Below are 20683 nucleotides of genomic sequence, written 5' to 3' on the forward strand. Positions count from 1 at the left end.
CCTTCGCTGGAGTCGCTGTGCGCATAATAAATTGTTATAACATAACATAACATAACACCCCACAGGGAATCAGGGTCAGCCCTAATAACCTGAAGATACTAATTGATTATGTATTTTTTGCATGCTACATCCATGTTTACTAGGTTGAATTCCAGATGCAATAAAGTGCGTTGAGTGTTCCTTGTCATACCAAATATCTTCCTGTATGACAGTGGGTGGTTCCTTTCTAATGTCTTGGATAGCCTTCCCAGGTGGGCAAGGTGGCCATAGCTTGTTGTTGGTACAAGTTTATCCCCGATGACTCTTTGAATTGCCTCAGCCAAATGGCTGTTTAGCTTATGGTGGAGCATAGATAGAGCATACATGTATTTTTATGCTTTAGCTGCTATTGCCTTTATCTGAAGTGGTTGTTTCCCTATGTTTATCAACCAAACTCCAAGATAGTTATATTTGGAGCCTGTGTCAACCTTTAGTGGGCCGAGTTGGCATTTCAGCGGGCATCATCTGAAAATCAGGACTTTTGTTTTCCCAGCATTTGCATGGAGGGTGTTGCGTGTGTTGTACGTGTGTAAAATACCCAGGGCCCTCCTCATTCCAATACGGGTCTGGTCCATTAAGACCAAGTTGTCCGAGTACTGTATTATTGGTAATTGTTTCTTTCCTAATGATGGTGGAAAGGGTCTGTCAGTAAATAGTTCTTCGCCAAGGTCTGCTGTATGTAAGTTGAAAAAAGTTGGGGCGAGTACGCACCCCTGCTTCAAGCCTCTATTGGTGAGGATCTGCCCGGTGGCATATAAATGTGTTACCTTCATCCTCAGCCATGTGTCCATGTAGAAATCTGCTATTGCAGCGAGCAGTCGTTTCAGGATGCCCCATCCTGCCACTTTTCTCCATGCCGTCAAAGGCCAAGCTATATTCAACAAAGCAGGCATATAGTGATGAAGTATTTTTTTCACGCACCTTTGAGCCCGGATAGGTGAGGGCAATGGTGTTTTCTAGAGTTGATTCATTGGGTCTAACCCTGTCTGGTATGGTGGAATGATTTTGTTATCTGTTATCCATTTGTCTAGTTCTGTTAGGAGGGCTCGGGCAATAATTTTGCCATCCACGTCAAGGAGTGCAATTAACCTGTAATTTTCCTGCTGAGTTGGGTCCTTCTAGTTATGAATTGGGTTGAGGATCGAGCCCTTCCAAGCTTCCGGGATGGTTGATGTGGCCAGCCATTCGTAAAACAGATTGAGCATCACTTGAGTCCAGAAAATTTGGTGATCTTTAAAGATGATCCCTGGTATGCCATTCGGTCCTGGAGCCCCGTCGCTCCGGTTATTATTTAGTATCTTTAGTACCTCTGCCCTGGTTGTTTTTATAGTGCTGTCCTCCAAATCTTCTAAGATATTCTTCAGCTGGTGTTCGTGTAAAGTCTTCAGTTTTCCGAGTCTACAGACTGGTAGTGCTGCTCCACTTGATTGCCAGAATGAACTTTTTATTGCTATATGACATAGTTGCTTAGCTGTTTACGTACTTCCAAAAATATTTGGATTTACTGGGCATTAGCAAGGAGTATATGTGTATCCATTGTTCCTGAGTTTCTTAGTGATTTGAGCTCCACACAATTTTTTGTATTGATTTCTGGCCCCTTTCAGTTTGCTTTCCGTGGCTATGGTTCTTTCCTTTCTATGTTGTTGAGCAGCTTGTTGGTATGTTTTTTTGTCTCTAGAATCTTTGGTATTCCAGGAATTCGGGAGCACTGAACTTCTTTAGGCTCAGTTTGACGTTCTTTTTGGCTTTGTAGAGTTAGTGATGAATGGATCTTTTATAACAGTAAGGACCACTGACCTGTCTTTGTTTTTTCCTGGGTCCATTGGCCAGCTGTAATAGTGTGTTTTCAGCCTTCATAGTTGGACATTATAACTATAACATTTAATTCTTTTTGTAAGTGGCCCAAGTTTGTTTCGTACTTACAGCCAGCTGGATTGAAGTGTTCGTGGAGCTTTGCAGTTATGTTGAAATCTGTGTTAATCGGATTGTGGTAGCTTTCGTTCGTCCGGTATACTTAGTAAGCTGTGAACCTCTTTAGAAGCGCCCTGCTTAGAAAGATGTAATCCAAAGTCGATATGTCTCTGTAAGTGTAGGTCGTAGTGTCCCCTGTAGACTCCACTAGCGCCGCTGACCCGAGATCGAATTCACAGATTTATGCTTGTAGGATCTTCTTTGTTGGCCTCTTTGAGTTGTTTCAGATTGGTCTAAATTGCTGGTATTTAAGTCGCCAGCCATTATGTACTGATCTCCTGGATGTTCGTATATGAATGACTTTATGTGTTCGATTATGTTCTTCACTATGGCCAATTTTGTGTCTCTATGTGCATATATGTACAGATTTATCAAAGATATTGACTTGGGCTTTTCGTCTAGTGCTAGGCTGTTTATGTTAACTGCCTGTAAGTTCCAGGTGTTGTTTGACCATTCTCTGATTTTCACTTTTAGATCTAATTTCACATAGATTACAAGACCTCCCATTGGTCTTCCGAACAAGTTTTTTTTCCTGTGCTGCTATATAGCTGACTTGACACCCTGGAATAGGAATGGGGACGGTCGACCACTTTTCTTGCGTTCATATGGCATCTCCTGAGCTTAGAAATATCAGTGTTTTTCCATCTGTCATGAGGGAGTATAGCCCCGCCACGTTTCAGTTAATTATCCGTAATGCACTTACTTGGGATTTGTTATTTTTAGTTGTTTTCCATTTTCTTCCCTTTGAATTCGACCTCTCACAAGTCGTAAGGGCGGTGGAGAGCCAGGCTCAGTCATGTTTTTCTGGATGTATGTATTAGTTGCTCCTCTGTCTTAAGGTTATGCTCCTGTTATTGCACCATTGGATTTTGATTGTGCTCCAACCAAGAGAGGAACAAGTGTTGTTTTTGGGTTCCCTATAAAATTGTCTGGCATATTACCAACAACTAGCGATAATTATCGCTATGTTGGCTTAGCGGGAAAATAATTATCGCCGAGCTCCGCCGATTTTTATCGCAGATAAACCTTGCTATTATCAAGGTTTATCTCAAAAGCGATAAAAATCGACCGAAATGCATGAATATCGCTGAAAAGTCAGCGATATTCATGCATTACCGAGCTAATACTCTTAGCCATGTTATCCACCTACCATTGGATAACATGGCTAAGAACTGCTCTGGGCAGGCGTTAGCTTTTGGAGATATTCGCGCTTAGCGCAAATATTTCCGAAAGTAGGTAATAGGAGATAGCGATGTTACATCTTGGTACGCCCACTTTGCATGTCATTAGCGATAATTATCGCTGACATGCAAAGTGGGCCCCAAGATGATCGCTATCTCCTACTAGCTGTCGCTAACTGATGTTAGCGACAGCTAGGTAATAGGGCGATAAAATTATCGCAGCTTTAGCAGGAAAATTTCCCGCTAAAGCGGCGATAAGGCCCTTGGTAATATGCCCTTGTATTTGGTCCTTCATGGGGTATTGTTGTGTGCTGTCTCCCCAACTGCACTTTCAGGTATTTTTCATTAGCTGGTTTATTGATTAATATTCCTCAATCCTGTGCTCTCTCTCGTGTAGAATGTTGTGGACATTAGAATCAATTTGGCATTCAGTTAGTGTGGATTCCTTTTGGCTGTTGTTTAAGTTGCATTGAAATATGGCTGAAATTAGTTGTGTCGTAGTGAGGTAGGATAGAGAAAGTGTATTGTGTGTTAGATGTAAAATGTTAGATCTGTTTAATATATAATGTGCCCCTTTCTTGTTGAATTCACAAAATATTATTAAGATTGAGAATGCCGATCTCATATGATCTTCCACGTTTTTGCCCTTCCCGGATGGTGTGTCTAGATGAGTCTGGGCCTTTCTGGTAATTGCCTGTTGATGGTTTGGGCCATCCCTTAGTTTGCACATCTGGCCAATCTAGGACGTTCTTGCTGGTTTATTGCCATTATTTTCCTTCTTGTATGCATTTCTCACTCGAGCTCTAGTACTTGTTGCATGTTTAACTGTTTCTGTGTGCAAGAACTTATTTGTGTAGTGGCCTCACTATTGAGCTTGTGAATGGCTATTTGTGAAGGTGAGATGGTGTGTTGATGACTTTGAGGGGCTGTCTGGGTGTAGTTCTCTCTTTATCCCAGTGGTCATGGCTGCATTTGTGATCCAGTGATTGCTGGTGGTTTGTATGTTTCTGTTCTTGCCCCAGCATGTCCGTATAGTGCAACTTCTTCAAATGCTCATACAGTCTGTGATCTTGTGAGAAAATGGAGTAAGGTGCACTGAAGATCTTTATTGGTTGGTTGCAAAGGCATTGCAATCATAGAGTATGGAAGCCCCATGCTTGCATAGCAGGGCTTTTCGCTACTTGCTACTTATGTTTTTTGGTCTGATCGTGCGAGCCCATTATCTAGGGATTTATTCTCCTTCTTACTTTCTATTGCAGATTGTGTGATAATCCTCTCGTGCTGCTGCTTGCTTTCATAGATATGTTTCCATTGATTTATCAGTGTTGTTAATAAATCGAGAGGTGAGGTTAATTTCTTAATTATAGCATCATTTGTGTTGTGTATGGATCCCACGGTGCTCTTGTTTAGCAGGCTGTCCATTTTTGTGTTTAGTGCTTCAATCTTCTTATCAATTGAGAGCAAGCTCAGAGCGAGCATGTGTGTCAAGTCTACTTGTATTTCTAGTTTGTGCGATTGCCAGATGAGTGGCTTTATAGCCTCTAGTAGGGAGGTGTTTATGGTATTTATAATCTGTTCCGGGGCTTCCTTGCTTGTCAAGGTCTGGTTGGGCAAATAATGATTCAAGTATCTTTGACCTGGCTTCACTTCTGTGTTTCTTTGTTTGTCTTTGCTAGCCATATCAGCTGGGCTCTAGTCTAGTGATTGGTCTGGTGATTGGTGCCAAGGCTCCAGCCAGTTGCTGCTTAGATGAGTCAAGCAGGTCTGTTTTGGCTTTTTCCATGCTGCGTTCTGTTGTGTGTCAGGCTGAAGGTTCTCTGGGTGGGAAATTATTGCTTCCACTGTGACTAAATGTCTGTATTGCGTCCTTGCCATATTTTGCCCCTCTATTTGCATGTGCTCACTGGTATGTTCAGGGCCTTGTACCTCTGTGTACTCCAAGTCTTCCTTTGTGTTGTCTTGCTCATTGTTCCTTGTACAAGACATTTCAATGGCCTCTGTCACTACTTCCACCTCTAAGCCTGACGTGTGATGGAGCTTAATATAGTCGGCGCATTTAATTCTTTCTGGTTCCTCTCCTGTCATGTCCCCTATTATTTTTGGGGCGCTCCATATTCGCTCCATGGTGTTGTAGGCCTTTACCTTGTCCATGGTACTTTTTTGGGTGCTGCTTTTCCTTGCTTCACTGTCTGCGAATTCTGCCATCTCTGCCATCTCTGTCATCTCTGCCGTTTCCAGTCCACTTTAGTTTTTGCATCTTTAGATTAAGGCTGCCTTCGCCGGCTACATACTTTGAGTTGTTCAAGGCTAAAGGGTTCTGGGACTTTGAGTCTGACCCATCTACCTGTGGGAGTTGAGGCCCTGACGTTGTTTGTTGTATTTGCATTGGCGTTGGCAGTGTTCTAATGCTGCCACTTGTTGTTCGTTGTTGTTTATTGTTTGTTGTTTTATTTTGGTAATGATTTGATCCTTTCCATTCTGATTTGGCTCCTGTTCTTTAATTTTCTTTAATTTTGTGAAATGTCTTGTTCTTTCTGTTATGTTTTTGTTGTTTTGGAGTGGATTGCCGTATGCAGCTCTCTACGCCGCAATATGGTTGCCGAAGTAGGGGATCCGGTGTTCAGGTGATCAGGAGAAGTTGGAAAGGTGAGAGAGTCTTCCAAGGTAGGACCCCTCCAAAGCCATCCGATCTCTCGCCTCCGGCTTGTTGACTCAGCATCTACTTGGTCCTCATGTGAGGTAATGGTGCCCTAGCCCTGCTCTCGCTCTAATTGGGGCACGTCACTACATGCCAAGGCTCTGTGCAATGTCTGGGATTATGTTTTATGGGGGGAGGGGAGACTCAAGAGGGAATGCACCAAGCCACCCGCATGCTGCACCCAGACCTAGCGGGGCTGCTTCTCTCCGGGACCTAGGTTCATCCTCAGCAGCTGGTTGCTACTACCGCAGTGGCTCGGGCACTCCACTGCTCATTCTCCTTGCCTATTAGATATTGCCTGCCTTGCCTTCCTGCATTGTAGCCTCCCCCACCTTACCTGCCACCTGCCTCTGCCTAGACCATGGGGAGCAGCCAGATAGGAGGTACAAAGCAGGAGGTATGAGGTGCAAGGCGTGAGGTGCGAGGTGCGAGGTTCAAGGCCGTGAGCCAGGCAAAAGCGGTCCTGTGAGTGTGAGCGTGAGCGTGGTGGCGAGAAGCAAGAGGGAAGGGAAAGCAAAGGCCAAGGTAAGAACTGAGACTGAGGTGGTGCTATTTTTCAGGCATGTGGTATGCAAAATGCAGGGTGTGGCGTGCACCATCTTGGGACCAGCGAGTGCGGTGTGTGTGACCCTGGTGCTAGAGCCCCTGCTCCGGACTCTGTACAGGGCTCATGGGCCCAGGATTGAGGCTCACCCCGTGCTCTGCTGCTGCCCTGCGGCCCACCGCACACTGTGCCATACCATATCACACCACTACTCCGTTCTGCCAGCAAAGCCTTTGTGCTGCAGCTTTGCTCCCTCAGTGTTCCGCTGCTCCACTCCACAGCTGCTGCTCTCACTCCACTTGCTGCTGCGGCTCTTGAGATTCACTTCTGGGTCTCACCAACAGTCTAACCGACAGAGCCTCCTCTGCAATAATGCATTTTGAATTATGTGACCCGTTTTCCTCAGTTGGTAGTTAAACCTACCTGATTGAATTCAGATGATTCTTTTTTAATGTGATTTGAGAGAAGAAATTAAGGATGGTTTGGTTTGTGTGCAATGTCCTATATCATTTTCTATAAACTTAGGGCCTGATTCACAAAGGCAATATTAGACAAAAGACTAACTTTACGACTGTAGGTGTTCACAGAGGTCATTTACAAGTCGTATCTTTATGTCCACAATCGGGCTGGAATCTCCGCCCCTGGGCCGGACTCTCCGCACCCAGGCCGTACTCTCAGACTCATGGTACATGCATTCCATGATTTGCGCTCCCCTCAGTTTTTACTGTAGTGTCATACTACAGTTAACACTGAGGGGATGACAGCATAAACAAAAACTGATCGTGAGACAAAAAATATATCAGCGCACCCATAGAGGCGCTCACCTGCTGCTGGCAGCTATAGTCTGGTTGCTGCAGGCTGTGAAACAAGCAGAGGCTGGTCTGTTGAGTTGGGGCTGTCCAGCACAGCAATCCAGTTGTGTAAATATTTATTGATACTTGTATAAGGCTGTGTCGTGAGTCTAGATATCCAAGATTCTACCATGCGGACCAGTTCTCTTTGTTTTCTTGTTGATTGGTTTTTAACTGAAATTGGAGTTATGTGCGATTGGCACACATGTATTACCCAATGTGTATATTTTAGTATGTGAATATGTATAAAATTGATAAATGTCAATAAATAAAATAAAAAAGTTGTGTTTAATACGTAAACACTATTCCAGTACAAGCCTATTTTTAAGATCTTATTGAAGTGTTATCTTTTTAAATAGTCAGTGATTTTTAGAATCCCTTGTTTAACGTACCATCATTTGTATGTCACTTGGTCTACTCCAAAAATAAGTTTGTAATTTTGTTTTGTCAGGACCATTGTTTTGCTTTAGGAAGTGATTGGTGGCCAGTTGTGAGAATACTAATTCTGTATTCAATTTGATAATGGCTAACCTCTCCACATTTCCACCGTACTGCCAAGCCTTATTCTTCAATGTTTTGCTAACCCTCAGACTTGCTCACTTCCCTCTTATAGAGAGTATGATTGCATTATATTGATCCTGATACCATTGTTTAAGGGCATGTTTATTGTTTAACATAAAAAACGAGAAGGAGATGCTGTTTTTTGTAACTCAGAAGGATCAAGACCTTGTATCACTTATAGTGGTTTGTAGACCATCCTGATGAAAAAGGTGTTGATTCGGGGTCTACTCTCCAAATCAAGGAACAAATACATCATGAATCTATATATTAATGTGTGCTTCTCGCATATAAACACACCTATCGGTGGTTCTAGCACAATGAGCAGCACCACATCTGCATCACAATCCATGCACACATCTGTCCTTTAGAATGCAGAAGACGTCCAGTTTTTCCCATGTAGGAAATCTGCAACCATGCACCTCGTCAACTATAAAGCAGGCCACAACCGCCACAGAATCTTTTCCATCCTTGGATACTATTGTGTTAATGGTACAGTGCTAATCGTGCTGTCACACCATTGGAGTACATGCATTGTCCTTGGGCACAACAGCAAATGATTCCTATTCTGAGCACAACAGACATAATGATCTCTTTCTTCTCATGGAAGCTTGAGCTTTCGAAGCCTTCTGACAAGGTAACAGTGCATGTAGCAGTATGTTTAATCCTTAATATACTCTCTAGAATGAGGCCAGCAAAATGCTACTACTCCTCCATTCCATATTAGGTACTTCTATGTAAAATAAGATGCTACAGTAGCATGTGTGGAGTAGGACAACCCCATGGCAGATGGAAACTAAAATTCTCTGGATCGATACGTTTATCATGGGTATAATACTCATCCGTTTACTCCCTTACCCTATGTAATGAGTGATATCTATTACCAGAGAGTAACCCCAGTTATCATTCTGCTGTATGCAATATGGGCCAGAGTATCTAAAGGTGTGTTGTCCAGTCCATGAAATGTCCTGCGCCTTGCTGAACAAAATACTGATATAAACATTAGCACATTCATTGGGATGTTACTCGTGGGAAAGCCAGTTGTTTGCCTCAGAATGTAGTCTGTTACCATCAGTACAGACCCTGACCTGCAGCTCGCTATTCAGTTTTAAGACACGAAGTAGCAAGGGATCAGTGGTAGAAATGCCCAATCATATGCTCAGAGCATTACTGACCTTGAAGCCAATCAATGCTTCTTGCTGTTGTCCACTACCCACCTTATATTCCTGTGCCTGTTCCTCACGATCATCGATAGAGTGAGGAACTATAACAAGCAGTTGTGATTGACTCAACAGAGATATATTTTACATATGAACTGTAAGACAGTATAATATCTCTTTAATTAACACATCCAAAAATACATCACAATGAACTACAAAAGCCCTACATAAATGACTTTGTGCACTGATCCATTCCAAATAATGTTAAGTTGCATCAATTGCTGTGATAGTAAGAGTGTGAAGCCCGAGAATTTATTTTTACATTAGTTAAAGCACTATCTCCAATTCCTTACTGGCTTACCTTCTACAGTACCTTGCTGGACCCTCTCCAAAGGGAGAATCGACCTCGGTCTGAAGAGGCGAGAGAAGCTTTCCTGACTGCAATGAAGAACATCTGCCAGTCCGTATGAATATTCAATAGAGGCGTACCCATCTCTTGCTTAATGTCTGCTTCAGATGTTGCTCCAGTGGTAGTGCACCAATTTTCTGCTCAACCACAAGACTAATAGAGTCAAAGTCCTGCCAGAGAAGTCTGCTTGCCCCTGGGTAAGTTCCTCGTGTACCTAGAGGGTGCAACATACTGAGTCAATTAGCTGTTGTCTACATTATAGAATTTAATTGAACCAGAGGAACTGGACCTTTCTTCTGCTTGTTCCTTTTGGAACATCTCTCCTGAAGCTGGAGGAAGCAAAATGGTGGAAAATGGTGGAAAATATTCTTGGCCGATTATAAGAATGTAGATTTTCCACAGCCTTGGTGGGCTGAAAATCTGGATTTTATTAAGGACACGGAGGCAAATATTATGCAATAATTCCTTTATTGCTACCACTCAGCAGCAGGAAAACAACACCATGTTCTTAGAATTTAGAATCCAGAACCACTAAGAACATTCCAAAAACTAATAAAACTCCTTTCCATCAAGCACTCTTCCTTCTGACATTGCCTGCGAAAGAGAAAACATTTAATAATATTCAAAACTAGAGTCTTTAAACTTGAAAAAACAGATCCAAAACGACGTCTTCTTATTTCATCATCGATATCACGAGTAAAAATCCAAAATCTTCACATTCAGTTAGAACTTTGACCTGCATAAAAACAATACAAACCATTAGGGACTGAGACACAAGGGAGGGATAATATTTGCCTCCGTGTCCTTAATAAAATCCAGATTTTCAGCCCACCAAGGCTGTGGAAAATCTACATTTTATGGCACGACACGGAGGCCAACATTATGCAAGTTCAAAGCACATCAACAATACATTGAGCAGCACTCTCAATAGGTTTGAAAAAAAACTTCATAAAAACAGAATCTGTTGACCAATCAGCTGCTTTTAAAATATTCTGCAAGCTGCCTCCTAAAATCCTTGCTTTTGAAGCTGCAGCACCTCTAACTGAATGCGCACCAAACTTATTTATATCAATACCTGCTTCTCCCATTAACGTTTTAACCCATCTAAGTTATCTCGATTATGAGGCTCACACACGCGCTATAAACGGTTGTGAGCCCATTCTTTCTGATGTCGCTGCGCGAGCCCTTAATGTCGCTGCGCGAGCCCTTCAAAAACATACCTAACGAACACTTCATAACCAAACGGTAACCTTGTCACATTACCCCTTACGTTTCTACACACTCTCCTTCTTTAGAAAATTTCCCTGTCCATGATTTACTAAGCTGAAATATTTCTTAAACTCTGCTTTTACTAAGTAAATCGTCTAATTTATAATGTAAACGATCGTTTATTTAAATTCTCTAGCGTGTTCACAAAATATAACATCTATAAACATCCTAAGTAGACACATTATATCCCCATTGTAGATTCACATTAAAATAATAACAAAGCTCGTTTTTTTTTAAACAAGCATTAAATTATACTCATTAATTATTACAAACCATGTTAAACATTATATGCCTAACACTCCAAAATCATAATTTCATTACCTTCTTTATCATTAATCTATATTATTTTTAAATAAAAAAAACCAAATATTATACTGTACTTATCTCTTGAGCAGCAGCAATAAAAGAAGCAAGAGTGCTTGATGTTATAATCCGGTGATAAATAAGGGATCGTTCCAGCTGTAAAGCAGAAAACTGCTTTTACAAGCTTCCCTCGTAAACACTTGGGCAGATTTATGTTGCCTGGCGCATCTCTGCAAATCAGCAGAGATGCGCCAGGAAAGATACGGCACGCAAGTTTATCCTTGCGTCACCAATGATGCGCCACATTTACAATGCGGTGCACCATGGTGCAGGAACAAAACAGATGCGTGTTAAATCCAGGGCGTGAAGTTGGAGCAGTGCTGAAGTTGTGTTGCATGCGGCACACAACTCCAGCACTTTTCCAACTTGTCCTATCTGTAAAGTGGTGCTTCAAGCAGGCGCAGGGTTTTGACACATCAGCGTTGGTAAAGTGACTTTAGTGAAATCTTGTAGATTTCACTGAGTCACTTTTCAGGGGCGTTCCTGCGACGGAACAAGATGGATCCCTGTCCGTGCTATTTCTAGAACATTCACTTGTGGGAAAAGGAATTTTTCTACCTCCTCAAAAGTAATATTATACCCTAGCTAAGGGTTGCTTAGGTCCACTGGTCTGGGCAGAGGGGGACAACTTGTGTAGTTACACATGCATTAAGAGGTCTGACAATGTAACCACCTATCAGCCCTATGCCGGCCATCATTTCCAAGTGAATGCTCTAAGTAGAGCCAGATATTAGCCATAAATGAAAGCCCCCAATGAAAGCCCTTGGCATTTAACAAGCTTAAACATGTTGGCACTGTCAAGGATGTTTCACTGATTAGACCCATACTCACCTATATTTTCTTCCTATTATTAATTATACCTATGGTACCCACCAATAAAGCTATTTCCTTTTGGCATACATCAAGGCGTTTTTACATTACAAAATAGATCCTTTCTTTGTCTAGTAATTTTTATTAGGAACACCCCCACACTGAGGTTTAGTCCACTTGGAAGAATTATCTTAGGGTGGGATGAGGTTGCCTATGATGAAGCATGCAACAAACGTATGGATGAGGCTTTCTCATCCAATATATACTCTATTGCTGATGTGACCAGGTAGTTGCTGGGCAGATAAATAATCCTATTCATCTTCGCATCTTTATGTGGTTTTGTGTTATGGTTTCGGGGTATGTACGATGGTCTGACCTCAGCTTCCCTGTGGTGATTTAGGGCCTAACTACGAGTATGACGGTCCTCAGGACCGACACACTCGCAGTGGTGGTCCGACCACCACCAGCACTGCTTCTTTGCCTGCAGTTTTCTTAGTGTGGCGGTCGGACCGCCTTGAGACTGCCGGCTAGAGGTCTGCTACCAGCCTTAATATGCTAGCGGTCACTGCCAAGCATATTACGACCTACGTATCCACCGCCTGCCATGAAATGGATGTAGGACATGTAGGAAAGGGGGCCCTAACATGGCCCCCGTTCAGAACTGGGCTTAGGGGTGCATGTGGGCGGGCATATGTTGTGCCCCCCCCAGAATTGCACTCCAGTTCCTGCACGGTGTGGCATGCATGCCACACCAAACAGGAATGTTATGGAGGCGCTGTCATGGCAGTGGTCTGCTGTTAAGGCTCTCTTATGAGCAGTGGAGTAACAAAACTTGAGGGGGTCTCCCCCTGCAAAGTACATGGATGCCCCCCCAATCAATACAATCAATCAATGCTTTTCTTCCTTCGCTATTTATTATCAATACAAAACACAGCAGCCTCAGAAAAGCTTCCAACAAATGCTTTAGTTTAAACCATCGTATGTCATTAGACAAAACCACAACTCCCATGAGTCCACAAAGTCAGTCCATAACGTAGTCCTTCCATCATGTCCATCAAGGTTAGATATTCAGTCCCTCTTCACTCTTCTTCCTCTTTCTTCGCGCAGATTACGCTCCTTTCTCATTGGTCTTGTTTGGAACCGTCATTTCCTAGCAGAAACACAACAGCGTAAGCGTTGTAAAATAACCACACCTACAACCATGCAACACAGAGAAACAGCATAAAAACTAGCATGGTACATATTGAAATTGTAAACCTAGTTACTTACTGCCATACGGGTGGGTTCTTAGTCGACGAACTCCTGGGCAGGATAATCCTCGCCTCCGTGTCCTTAATAGAATTGAAACTTACCGTTACGTTAGCTAGGCAAATTTCGATTCTATAAAGAAGAACTGGAAACCAGACTTGGGACCTCCAGAGCGGTGTCACCAGCACCATCTCCACACCCTGACGGCGAACCTGGGCCGCCGTTCGCACCACCATCGAGAAGGGAGGAAACGTAAAGGGTCTCTCCTGACTCCTGTACTGTATAAATGCGTCTGTGGCTTACGCCAGAGTGTCTGGCCTCCAACTGAAAAAATGAGGAAGCTGATAATCCAAGCCGAGATGCAAACAGGTCCACTGAGAAAGGACCCACCCGATCGTTAAGCCACTAGAAGACCACTGACTGGAATCCGGCAGATGCTTGGAGTTCCAGTCCCCCACCTGATTGGCTTGACCTGGTAAGTACTCCGCTGTCACGGATATGTGATGAGCTAGGCAGTAATCCCAGAACTCCTTCACTAAATTCCCCAGAGCCCGAGACCGTGGACCTCCCAGATGGTTGCAATATCGAACCGCTGAGACGTTGTCCACTTTTAACAGCACACAGGACTTCGCTGAATCTCTGGTCCAGCAGCGTACTGCGAAAGACCCCGCCAGAAGTTCTAGACAGTTGATGTCCAACTTCTGTTCTTCGGACGACCAAGTGCCGCATGTGGAGAAGTCTCCGCATCGGGCACCCCAACCCGACCTGCTGGCGTCGGGTTCTATTACCAGAACTGGAACCAACCCGAAGATCGCCCGACCATTCCATGCTTCCATGTGTGATAGCCACCACAACATTTCCTCCTTCACTTCCTCCAAGAGGGGCACCATTTGATCGTAAGACATGCCCCTCCGGAGTTTCAGCGCCTTGAGCCGCTGGAGCACTCTGTAATGCAAAGGCCCCGGGAAGATTGACTGGATGGAGGACGACAGAAGTCTCACCACCCTGGCAACCTGCCTTAAAGAAGTCCTTTCTTTCGTAATTGTCTGCCGCAAAATATGCCGGATCTTGGCCCTCTTCCGCGACGGCAGTCTGAGTGAGGCCTCAACGGAATCTATAACAAGCCCCAGAAAGGTAACCTTCTGACACGGTACCAGGACCGACTTGGAGCTGTTGATGACGAAACCCAGCTTTTGGAAAAGAGACACCGTCTGTTGGAGTTCAGAACCCAACGTCACTGGGCACTGGGCCATCAGTAGGATGTTGTCCAAGTAGACAATCATCCGAATACCCTGTCCCAGCAGGTATTCCACCACAGGGTGCAACACCTTCGTGAAGCACCATGGGGCTGAGGAAAGCCCGAATGGGAGGGCGGTGAATTCGAACACTCGGTCTTTCCAGCAAAACAGTAGGAAATGGCGGTGTGGAGGATAGATAGGAACCACAAGGTAAGCATCCTTGAGGTCCAGCCGCACCATCCAGTCTGGAGGAAGGAGCACATCCCGAAGGAGGTGAATCCCTTCCATCTTGAAATGCTGGTAAACCAATCCCCCGTTGAACTCTTTGGGGTTGATTACTGGTCGCTGGCCCCCATCCATCTTGTCCACCAGGAAAATATTGCTGAGGAAACCGGAGGGGTGCCGTGTTGATTGACGGATGGCCCCTTTGCGAAGCAACTCTGAGACCTTCTCATCTATCAACTGCGTATTGAGATCTGAAAAACGATAGGACGCAGGAAACCTTCCTGGATAGGCTGATCGTAAAACTCTACGTGGAACCCGCGTACAGTCTGTAAGACCCATGCGTCTGCAGTAAGAGACGCCCATTCCTCGTAAAAGGCCGCTAGTCGACCTCCAATGTGCACTTGATCTGCAGGGATGACACTAACCGTTTGAATTGTTGGATCCTGAATTCTTTCGGTAACCCCGACCGCTGAAGCGTTGTCCTCTCGTGGGGTAGAAATTGGTGAAATTGGCTGAGATTTGATATTGGTCTCGCCCGGAGCCTTGCCCTCTATTACTGGCATTCTGTTCACCACGGCTGGTTGAGCGGCCCCTACCACGACCGGCCCCTTGGGAGAAACGCTGTTGAAAAACTTTTTTGATGCTGGGTTGGGCTTTGTCCAAGGAAGTAAAAGTGGACACAAATGTACCTAATTCCTTAATGAATGGTTCTCCAAAGAGATCTCCTTGGGCCACAGCGCCCGCTTCCGAGGAAGCCAAGTCCCCCAATTTCGGATCTAGCTTGATTAACAGCGATCTCCTGCGCTTCGTCGATAGGGCGCAATTGGCGTTACCTAAGAAAATTATGACCCGCTGCGCCCAGTTCAACAAGACCTCAGGAGAAATGGCAGCACCCGTGGCCTTTGCCTCCTCCACCATGTCGAGGATCTTGGTGGTGGGCCCAACCGTGTCCAACAGTTTGTCCTGGCATCACCGCCAGAAGCAGCCAATGCCTTTGCGCGGATCCTTCATGAATTTCGCCAGAAAGGTGGCCATTTTCGCATCCAACTCTGTTGTCAAGGCCACCTTACCCTCCAGCGTGGGCCTCGGACACTCCCCTCACAGTAACCCTCTAGCCTCCTTTTCCAATGGCTTATGTAGGCGACTCGCCACGAACTTTGCCACGGTGTCACCCGGCGTCCAGGTCGCGGATCGCGGATGCATAATCTCATCCGGATCCAGTATGCCTGAACTGTTCCAAGGTAACTCCGCGGCCGACCTCGAGGGGTGCCAAGAGCGCACCGACTCCTCATCATCATCCGTGTCGGGGGAATCTCCACCAGGAGACAGAGGAGCAGTATCCGAAGCCACTGAGGGCTCAGGGGCCGAAAGCGGCGCGGGGGGAACGGCAGTCGCCTTGGCCAAAAAGCGTCTCATAGACGTTCAAAGGCGCCTCTGTCCACCCCCTTCCGGCACCCCCTCCCTACAGGGCTTCTTCGGGGCAGGAGGACCCACACTTGAGGGACCTGGGAGACCTGTAGGTACTCCTGCATGGGCTTGCGCGAGTCTAGCGCCCTCTTCCACAATGCGCGCTGAAAGGCGATCCTCCATGGGCCCCACCACTTCAGTCACGCAACGATAAATGGAGCTGTCCACGACCTGAAAAAATTCCTCATCATTCAAGTAGGAGTGGGGATCCTCCTCATAATAGGCACCCTGTTCCATGACCGTGTGTTGAGAATAATGGGACCCAAGCGCCCCCCTAACTACTACCCACAAGCAATGGCGTCAACAATTATGGGCAGACCCAAGGACTGCAATTCGTTTTAGGGCCAATCACCTGGCTATTAGGGCTGCACCAACACCCCCGAAACACGCTGACCCTCTGTGAAAGGACCGGGTCTTGCCGCCCCACTGCGCGTTTCACCACACTCAAAGATTATAGTGCCAATTCTGCCCTCAGGCAACTAACGCTGTGAAAACCGCTATACAGACCCCAATGGGCGTTCAAAATATATATGCAGGGCTCAATACCGACCCAGTGACCGGGCGTTCAATGGGGCGGCAAGGGCAAGGCTCCGGCTAAACTATCTCCTCAGCACGGCTCCTCTGTGTGAGGAGAAATGCGCCCAGGAGCAATGAGACGTTCGAGCGCCCTCTAGTGGGTGTTTATGCACCGCACTCCAGCACCGGGAAAAGTCGCGTGTGGAGCGAAAACACTCCCGCGACCGAAGGGCTCTGTAAAAGGAAACAACAATAATAACAGAGCCCCCCGTCCCCAAAACAGACGGCTAGAATATACAATACAACACAAGTATCAGGAGACCAAGTAAAAGCACGTAACTGCGTGAGTTAACTTAGGCTGCGTGAGCAGCGAAGAAAGAGGGACTAACACTTGTGTGCCAAAGGCACATACGTAGTTATGACGCATGACATGACACTGCATTCCATTCCAATGCATACTAATTCTAGGCACATTGCTACAGTAGGGTAGGTGTTGCATAGCGGAGACATAAACATCACTATTCCCTCTCCAGTGAGTGCAACCCTAAACCAACCTTTGCACTGCAATACCAAACGTGAAACGAGGAATTCCCTTTTGAGCCCAAGATATACACCCAAAACTAAAAATTGACACAAATTCACACCACAATTTTCATATTTTACCCCAACTGCACACCCCAAAATACATATTTTATCCCAAATCACACCCTAACAATCATATTTTACACCAATTGCATTCACAATCTTTCGAATTTGACATCTGATACCCATACACGCACAACATTTTTTAAATTACCCCATTACTGACCTCACACAGGGACCGATTCACAAAACTACCTTAAGGCAAAATCCTGAACTTACTACCATTTTGGTATTCACAGAAGGCACTTAGTCATTTTGGTATTCACAGAAGGCTCTTACTCATTTCGGTATTCACAGAAGTTAGGAGTCCTACCTCTTGGACTCTTAAATGCCTTCTGTGAATACCAAAAGTCTTAAAGTTAGGATTTTTCTCAGTTTAGGAGTAGTAAAGTTAGGCTCCTAACTGTAGGACTCCTAAATGCCTTCTGTGAATATCGAAAGTATTTAAGTTAGGATTTTTCTAAGTTTAGTAGTCGTAAAATTAGGACTCCTAACTTTACTACTCCTAAACTGATAAAAATCCTAACTTTAAGACTTTTGGTATTCACAGAAGGCATTTAGGAGTCCTAAAGTTAGGAGTCTTAAATTTACTACTCCTAAACTGAGAAAAATCCTAACTTTAAATTTTTGGTATTCACAGAAGGAATTTAGGAGTCAAAGAGTTAGGACTCCTAACTTCTGTGAATACCAAAATGAGTAAGTGCCTTCTGTGAATACCAAAATGAGTAAGTGCCTTCTGTGAATACCAAAATGTCAGTAAGTTTAGGATTTTGTCTTAAGTTAGTTCTGAGAATCGGGCCCACTGTGTTGTTTGAGTTGCACAGTGAATGATGTACTGCTAGCATTGTAGTGGACGTCTACCATGCCAAAGGCAAACCATAGCCTGGCGCATCTGGGTCCGTCTTCCCCTGGACCGTGCTTAGCACCAACGAACCTTCCTCTTGGACTCTCCACTACTAAGAGGAAAGCACCCTCCTCGCCAACAACTCTGGATGCCACATCGCCTGCCAGGATCAACATCTGATCCGGACCGGATATTGCCATCGCCATCACTGATGGCTGTATTACAACTGCATGGAGCAGCACACCCTTCAAGGACAAGGCATTGCCATCACCTACAGAGGCACTCTACTACTGACCATGCACTCTAATGACCCAAGGTTGACGATGGACCACCTCAACTCCCAGATCCGGACAAAGCCCAAGCACATCCACTGTGGCATACTCATGTGCAGGGTCCTAGGACATTGGACCCCCATTCTCAAATACCATTGTTGAGTTCATTGTACCCCAGGATTTCAAATCCTCCATCGACATCCTACTATGTGACCTCAAGTTCCAACTGGAAAACCCACTGACTAGAACACCACCGCCTTCTGGGGAAGGTCACCAACATCAGCCACAAGCAGCAAATCACATCAACAGGTCACATAGCAGGATACAGGATCGAACACGTCACCACTAAAAGTGGTAGCTTCAACTTCAGCAACAACACCAAACTCTCCTGGACCAACAATCATTAGATACATCACGCCTTCACCTTGCCCACCGGACGCCAACGCCAGCATCGCAAACACTCACAGCTGGATCAAGGCCACTGTTTGACCTCTCGTCAACTCTCTCAGCACCAACTCTCTGCCACTGCTTCCAAGCGATGACACCGCAGCACACAACCGCCATCGATGGATCTTCAACAACGTTGACATTCGGACCCCTCTCATGAACTGCACTGCGTCAGTACCTCCCGCCTGCCTGATGGCAGGTGTGAGGGTGACGCAATACCACAGGGATAAGCTGGCTCCATGCATTAATGGAGTTGTGTCATGATTGTGACACAACTGCAGCAATGCGTGACTTTAGCGCAGACAGATACGTCAGGATTCCTGACGTAACTGTCATTACTTGCATCATGGAGCACTGTCCAGTGAGTACAGTGCATTCCCGCTGTCACAAGAAGGGCATAGTAAGAAGTGTTGGAACGCTGTCTTGTCGCAGCACTGCAACACTTTTTATGACTGGGGCACAGGAACGCGCACTATCTTATTGATGGTGCGTAGTCCTGCCCTGTCATTTTGTGACAGGCAGCGCAGCATCATTGCTTGCAGCGCGGTCCAGCAACAAAACCTGCAGAAATTAGGTCCCAATGGTTATCTCCATTTTAAGACCAGATATTGTATGGTCTTAAAAAACTGCCTCTAGGTGCAGTTATAGCCGATCATCTTAAATTAAGAAATCCCCTTGTGAATAGGGAAATCTAGGGTTAACGTCAGATTTAGCAGGGGAACGCCTCCTTTGCATATCATTAGCGTTAATTATCGCTGACAGACATTGCAATGTTGTAAATAGTCCATTTCGCCTAAAAGCTGTTGCTAACAGCTGTTAGTGACAGCTTGTGAATATTGCGTTAAAAATATCGCCGCTTTATCGACACAAAAGTGCAGCTAACGCAGCGATATTGGCTTGTGAATATGCCCCTAAATTTTTCTTGAAGTAAGGAGGATTCAGTTGGTTAGGATCAGTGGCCGTCATTTACTTGTGTAGGGAGCTAACTTTTAGAACCCTGTTCCAGTCTTGGGTTAGAGAGCAATGATTCGAATTTCTGTAAATGCTTAAATACCTGGCCTAGTGCCAAGCCTACACAGGAATTGCAATTTTCCCCACGTTTACCCTCTCTCTTTCAAAGGGGCATGAGACTATCATGAGTGCAAGCTCTGCTGCATTAAAACCCTGTAACATAGCATAAAAAAGCCTCTTTGACACATGTGCTGATGTTGGTATTCATGACTTTTGGATACTTTTAACAAAGTGACCAACTTTGTGTAGATGATGTCTCTCTCTCGTTTTAAAATAAGTTCAAAGATCACGCTTCTAAAATTGTGACACTTTCTTTGTCAATAAGAATAAAGATAATATGTTCCGTATTTTTTGTTATTATTTAAAGGAAAAATAATGGAGATCCTGAACTGGATTTTGAAACAGACGAATATGACATTCGAATTGGTCGATTCAACTTTAGGAAAGAAGACAGCCCTGGGAAACTGCAGTTTACTCATAGTGTGAAGCTAGATGCTGCAGGTCAAGAAATCAACTGTTCACTTCGAGTAAGTCAGGTTTTGCTTTTCATATTTAAATGTGTCGAGGTTGATGACATAATTTGTGTGTTTCCTGAAATAGATAGGACATTAAAAGTATGATTCATCAGCATGATTCCCTGTACAGTCTACTCTGCCCGCGCCAGATGAGCTCCAAGAGGTATTTATAACCCATACAACTTACCTCAGAAAATCTATCATCGTAATCATCTAGACACATAAACCTAGAATTTATATTCTAGCTATTTTTTTGCTCGAATGTACTAGTTTATAATACGAATCCTTTAGACTCATATTCTGAGAATTTGCAAACGGCTGTGCTGCTATGAGAAGTTATTTTTACGCTTTCCAGATTGTATATAATGCTAGCTATCGAAATGCACTAATTAAATACGTTTTTGC

Source organism: Lissotriton vulgaris, chromosome 4_1, assembly GCF_964263255.1.
Source record: "Lissotriton vulgaris chromosome 4_1, aLisVul1.2, whole genome shotgun sequence".
NCBI classification, from domain to species: domain Eukaryota; kingdom Metazoa; phylum Chordata; class Amphibia; order Caudata; family Salamandridae; genus Lissotriton; species Lissotriton vulgaris.